Source organism: Chrysemys picta, chromosome 6 (genome assembly GCF_011386835.1).
Source record: "Chrysemys picta bellii isolate R12L10 chromosome 6, ASM1138683v2, whole genome shotgun sequence".
Lineage (NCBI taxonomy): Eukaryota > Metazoa > Chordata > Testudines > Emydidae > Chrysemys > Chrysemys picta.
The window spans coordinates 43,616,630-43,623,506 of NC_088796.1; positions in this window are offsets into that span (position 1 = coordinate 43,616,630).

Genomic DNA, 6,877 nt, shown 5'->3' on the forward strand with positions numbered 1-6,877 from the left:
ATCCTGACTGCTAGAACAGATCCTTGGTACTAAAGGCATCTGATCACAAAGCCAAACTAGCCCCAGAATTGAGAACTTGCTTAGCAGTCAAACAGCTCCTATTCCCCACCTGCTCAAGTCCTGTGATGAGCGCAGCTTGCCTGGACCCAAAATTCAGGGTGATGGCGTACTGATGCACGAGGTTCCTGTATTCTAGTCTGTTTCCCTTTTGATTGATGTGATAAGATATCCCTCCTGTATACCTGTCTGCTTGTTTTTTCCTATTCCTAACCCTGAACCATATAACACACAGTCTATACAAGCCTCTTCAGATCACTGCTTGTTAACTTCCTGACAGATCCAAAAAGTCAGAAAGGACACTTTCTATTCTTTATTTCTACACAATTTTATCTCGCCCTCTGCTTGAAAATAAAAGCCAAACAAAGAAAACCTCCATTCATAATTCCAAAGCATCTTGGTGCATATAGCTCCACTCGACTGCCAGTCAGGCACAAAATTGATTTTAGAAATACCATAGTCGATATGGGGAGGGGGGAGTCCTTATTTTTCCTTCTCATACAAAAGGAGATAAACTGTTCGATTAGAGAAGCCAATGTACACTTAATCTTGTGTCTTGCTAGTACTTTCAGTGAGACCCAGCAATTCTGTTCTTCTTGACATATATTGCCCCCTTATGGACAATGAATAGTTATAAACAACAACAGCAAGCACATTTATTAAAACAGTTTTATTTGCAGACTATTTACTGGGCAGTACAAGTTTCTCACTTTGAAAAATACACATCTATAACCAGATGTAACTATGTGGGACATTTTGTGATGGCTTTGTACAAGGGACCTTGTGTAAGAGAGACTTTCCAGTCCTCTCTTTGCATTAAATTGCACATCACTATTTTACAGTACTATTTTATACCACACTAGACATGGGCAACTCTCAATACCAAAGAGATCAACATTTCAAAATTACAGTTATAAAAATAGTCCAGCAATATTGTCACAATGACATAATGTTAAGATGCTAAGTGACGTCAAGCACATCAGATTATATTTCCCAAATGACAATGCAAACCACAGAAAAACAGGAGAAAAACACATTCCCTAGGTAGGAAAATACTGCTTATTTAGAACCAGGGAATAGATAGTTTAAAAGAGAGGGGGGGAGGTTCATGGCTTTTTTTTCTTAACTACAAATAAGTGAATGATTAACTTTTAAATAAAGCAAATGTGGAGAATAGCTGAGAAACATATTTTGCTTTTTTCTCCTCTCCACATACAGTCTCTTGTTGTCTTGTCATAGGGTATGTGTATGTGCAAGAGAGCCTTTATTCTTAAGGAGAGGGCAACATATATTATTATATAACATATGAGGCCAACCTCAGCCAGTAACTCATGTCATTCACCTCATTGCTGGTGGCATGGTGCTGGAAGGACTGGGGACCAAGCAACCGAAATAAGCCAAATTTGAGTGGCATTGTGGCATGCACCAACTGAAAATGCCACCCACTCAAATTTGGCCTGGCCACCCCTCCACCATGTCAGTAGGGAAGAAATTCTGCTATTACACCAGTCCACTTTGATGAGGGGCCAAAGGGGGGGAGGCAAGTTCAGGTTCTCAAAAGGGTGTTCTTGGCCCCCGATTTAAAAAGGGGGCATGGCCCTTTGCTACCCCCCATCTCCAATGCCCATGGCTGGTGGTTCTTCTGCTGGAACATACTCAGAGGTGGACTGGGTTGGTCACAAGCCTCTGCTGATGTGCTTCTTCCCTAATATGCACATTCTCCATAACCCCCAGTTCAGACACCCATCCCCTCTTGTCTTCTCAGCAGGTGCATATAGACATTAAATGCTGGTCCTGGGTGCTTGTGGGTGGTCTCGGTGGATGGTGGTGCTGTGATTGTGATTGCTGGGTTCAGACAAGTGCTGATAGTGCTACTGGGACTCAGGATTGAAACTAATTTGCTGAAGCATATAAAAGTTCTGTAGTCCAGCTGATTGTGAATGACTGTTCATTGCTCTCTCTGCAGCAACCTCAGGACTCTTGCTCATGAACTCAGCCTTCTGGAGGAAAGAATTCAGCAGGCTTTGGGTGTTGGGAGCATCTGGGAAGCTATGACCGATCCAAGAGCAATGCTGTGGTTTGTCTCTGAGACATATCTGGCTAAGTTCAGCTATTAGCAGAGTTCTTAGGGTGAAGAATAAACCCACATTTAGGTACTGGAGGTCTTTGTGATGCTGTATGCCACTGACCTCATACGATTGCAGCTCTCCTCTTCCTTATGATGACAGTCACAAGAACCAGCTCCCAAACTGTGAAGGATTTTTTTTTCCTGAAGCTGTTCTCGGTTGCTAAGCAGACTCTTTGGGTTACTATGTGGGCATTAGGCCTCTGCAAAATTTCTGGGATCTGTTTCACCAAAATGTCACAGGGAAGCAGAATGATTCCACTGAGATGTGATTACACTCAAGATTTCCAGTGATTAGTTTGCTGTGGTGGTGGCTTGAAATACATTTTTAAAAACCAAGAGGATTTGCTATTAGTTTTGCTAAGAGCTTGGGAGGTCAGGTGGAGATGAATGAGCTTTCAGGCTTTTGAGAACTTGGTAACACAGCAAGCAAAAAGGAGACAAGCAGCACTATTTCCCAAAGCAAACAGCTTCAAAGATGGTGATGGACTCACTTCATTCACCTGACTTTGAGGACCTGGGGCAGTGCGGGGGAAGTAGGATACAAGAACTATGTGACCCACCAGGATTGCACAATTTTCTCCTTCTGGAAATCCACACGTGAGTAGCAGTTAGGGTGAAATCACCACCTCGGACAGAGTGATGAGTTAACATAATGAAGTCCATGCTAGAAATTGGGACTACCAGAAATCTCTTTATCCTAGTGTGATAGTTCCAGGAGTGGTATCACAGAAAACTGTGATATCATCATACCTGTGGGTATGTAGAGTATTTGGTGACACTCCTTGATAAGCTATACTATATATACAGTACTGCTGCTGAATATATTGTAGAATAGGTAGGAGAAAGAGAGAGACCATCTCATGCTGGTGTATTCCCTCAGGGAGCCCACTTGTCTAAATAGGATTCAGTGTTCTAACTACCAGCTGCATGAAAGATGGAAGAGAAGGTGCAGTACTTGCTACAACTTCTAGTGTACTTGTTATTTTGTTCTCCTGATGCTATTCCCCTGAGGATGAAAGCCATAGGCTGTTTCTACCATCTAACCCACTTCTGTTAGTCTTTAAGGTGCCACTGGACTCTTTGTTGTTTTCATCTAACCCACTGTATTTCTGTAAACCAAAGAAAGCAGAATTGCCCCATAACATCGCAGACAAGGCCTCATGTGTTGTACAATGCATCAAGGCTCAATTATGTGCCTGACCTCAAAAGTTATGGTGAGGAGAACCACAGTGAATTCTGCAGCAAAACAGCCTCTATGCGGCAACACTAATTGATTGCAGACTTCTTCAGTGCCTTTTGCTTTTACTGCAGGAATTCTAAAATGCACCAGCAAAGGAAAATAATCCTGCTAATATTATTTATTTGCACGGTAGAACAGAGGGACATGCCCTGGCACATCCTGAACTTTTGTGAGTCTGTTGGATAAGTGGGCTGGGAGAGAAGGGGCAGAAACACTTGTTAAACTGGAAAACTGGGAGTAGCAGAAGAATATTCTCTGCCATACCCTGGCATGCCTGGTATTCTGCTGTGGGGGTGGAGGGGGCGCTCTCTAAGCTCCTAAACCCTCACAACTGGAGCTCTATGCAGGGGAGTTGCTGGAGAAGGCGGTAGCTGTCATGCCAAATTCCTATGATTCTCATGAAGGGAGTTCTGGTCCTGAGCCACTTAGGAGCTACACATGTAATATGCTTTTCCCTCCTGTGCAGTTCTTCCCCTGCAGAGGAACAGAGCTCCCCTTTTCGCACAACTCAGGGTTGGGGCATGGGAGCAACCTTCTGCTCCTGCATTTTCTTTGTTGTGCAGGAGTGGAGTTCAGAAAGGGAAGTCAGCTGCCATGCAGAGCTACAAGCCCAGCAGGAAGACATACTGAGGTCCTGTGCAGGCTCTTTCAATAAGGTCACCCATTTGCAGAAACAGGCTACACATTTAAGCCTGGTTTCACCTACCCCTCCAGCTGGCTAATGCATGTATGTTTCTGTCACGCCCCAGGCACCAAGACCCATGAAATTTTTTAATGCTTTGCTGGATCGGGGCCTCTCTAAATGTAACCTTCTGCCAGATGTTACCAGCAGCAAAAAGAGCCAGGTTCAAACAGCTTGAGTTCCCTCTGAAAACTAACTACAACCACCAGCTTGACACAACCACCCAGAAAGTCACTAAATAGCTTCCCTGGGCTCCCTTCACAGCCAATAGTTCCCCACCTGCAAACACTGAGTCTGTGTATGAAACAAGGAAAATGGTATTAGGGGAAGAGAACACAGCAGTAGTACATCTATATGAATGATCAGTAGATCACTTCGGCATGGTAACTAATTCTAGTAAGTCAGTTCAACACCCACAGTGTCTATGTCCAATAAGCAAATGTGTTTCTACTGTGTCACTTCTCCTTCCCCATCCACTAAGCCAGACTCATGGTTTGATGTCAGTAGGCCACATAGTCCCACAGTCCTGAGGCGCATGCATGCAGGCCTGTCTGCGGTCCCTTGGGACGTGTTGCCTACGCCTGTCCTGAGGCTTCACCATCTCATTCAGCCATAGTGATTTCAGCTTTATTTAGTGGTTGAGTAGGAGGGCCCTCACTAGAGTTCACTCAGCTCTGCTTCTGTTCTCAGAGGCTTTAGAAGAGACTTCTCTGCATTGCACTTCATCAGAGAATCCTCCTAACAGCACAGTACTCCCATTGGAAAGGAATCAGTAACAAATAGGACCCCAGAGCAAAGTCCAGGCCCCAGGGATGCACTCCTTGCCACAATATAGGAGCATTTCCTCCTCTCTCTTCTCAATTCAGGTCCACTTTTCAACTAACTCTGGACATTGTATGTGATTGTGGTGAGTCCCAAAGTGCCATTGGAGGAATTCTGGGTAGAAAGTTTATGCAAATAAGGCCCTCTGTAGCCATACTTCCACCTGTTCACCAAGTGATGGGAGCAGAGAGCTTCTTACTCTCTAAAGTTTCAGGCCACAAGGCTTACAAAAGAACCACAGCACACAAGTGTTTGAGAAGGAGAGGCTATTCTCCCTTGTGCAGTGTTAGGGGGCTTATTTTTTTTACCCTCTCACTTCCCTGGTCCTTCTCACACGAACAGAGAGCAACAATACCCGAAGTCCAAAGGCGCAAACAATGAGATGTTTATTGGGGTGAAGTTTCAGCAAGCATGATTCCAGTTTTCTCTCTGTGTCCCCCTTTCCAGCTTTGACACTGCAGAGCCTTGCCTGTCTCCCTTTTTCCATTCCCTGTTCCCATTTCCACCCCCCTTAGCAAAACATGATTTCAGTTCCCCCACCCCCACTCTCTGTTCCCATTTCCCCCACACACTTCCTGATTGACTGCAGACTATATAGTAAAACTTGAGTTTTGCTTAGCTATACCTTAACCAATTATTTTACTGAAATTTAACTAACCAATTCTAACACATTGTAACATGGTTATTTAACCAATTATATCCCACCACCTTAATTGGTTTACACCCAACAAAATTAATTGTACAGCAGACAAACAATCTCAGAACCAGACAGAGATTATACGGACAAACAATAGGAATGTGAAGACTACAGTGATAGAACAATACAGAAATGAGGATTTTACATTCCAGCTATTGATAAGTGAGTTCTTGCCAGACAGGATGTTACAGACTTATTATTATAGTGGGCCCGAGAAGGTTGGGTCCGGGTTGTATTGCACACTGCGGGGTGAAAAGTGCTTACTACATTACTTATAGGTTATTTTCATATGCAACATAACACAGGTACAGTTAACAATTTAACTTTCACCAGAGTTCTCATTACTTTTCACTTTCATCTCCTGCTCCAAAACACACAGAGATCTGAAAAAGAAAGCACAATCTACTATGGCTCCTTTTGGAGCCCTAATAGGATTTTAATTAAGTATCATGTTTTGTTTGCATTTCTTTTATCTCTTTTTCAATATACACTGCACACATCCTGGGAAATAGTTTAACCTCCATAACATTTTATTAGCCATATTAATTTTACACAAGGTGTAACTGCCTCCCCGTGCCCACTTCCTCCATTTCCTTCTTAATCTCATCCCAGGCTGACCCCTGTACCTGGTATGGGCCCTGGTTCTTCCTTATCCATTTATCCAAAAAATCCTTTACCCTGGCTTGCCAGAACCCGCAACTACCATCATGAGAGTTCACTATACCCCCTCCAAGCAGCTGCGCAGACTATTGGGGAGGGGGACTTACAGGCTGCCACTCACCTATCCGATGCGATGCATCCGAGTCAATGGCACCAAGATGTTAGGGGACTTATTTTTTCACCCTCTCGCTTCCCTGGTCCTTCTCACATGAACAGAGAGCAACAATACCTGAAGTCCAAAGGCGCAAACAATTGGGGTGAACTTTCAGCAAGCATGATTCCAGTTTCCTTCCTCAGTGTCCCCCTTCCCAGCTTTACACCCCAGAGCCTTGCCAGTCTCCCTGTTTCCATTCCCTGTTCCCATTTCCACCCCCTTTAGCAAAACATGATTTCAGTTCCTCCACCCCCTGTTCCCATTCCCCCCCACACTTCCTGATTGACTGCAGACTATATAGTAAAACTTGAGTTTTGCTTAGCTATACCTTAACCAATTATTTTACGGAAATTTAACTAACCAATTCTAACACATTGTAACATGGTTATTTAACCAATTATATCCCACCACCGTAATTGGTTTACACCCAACAAAAT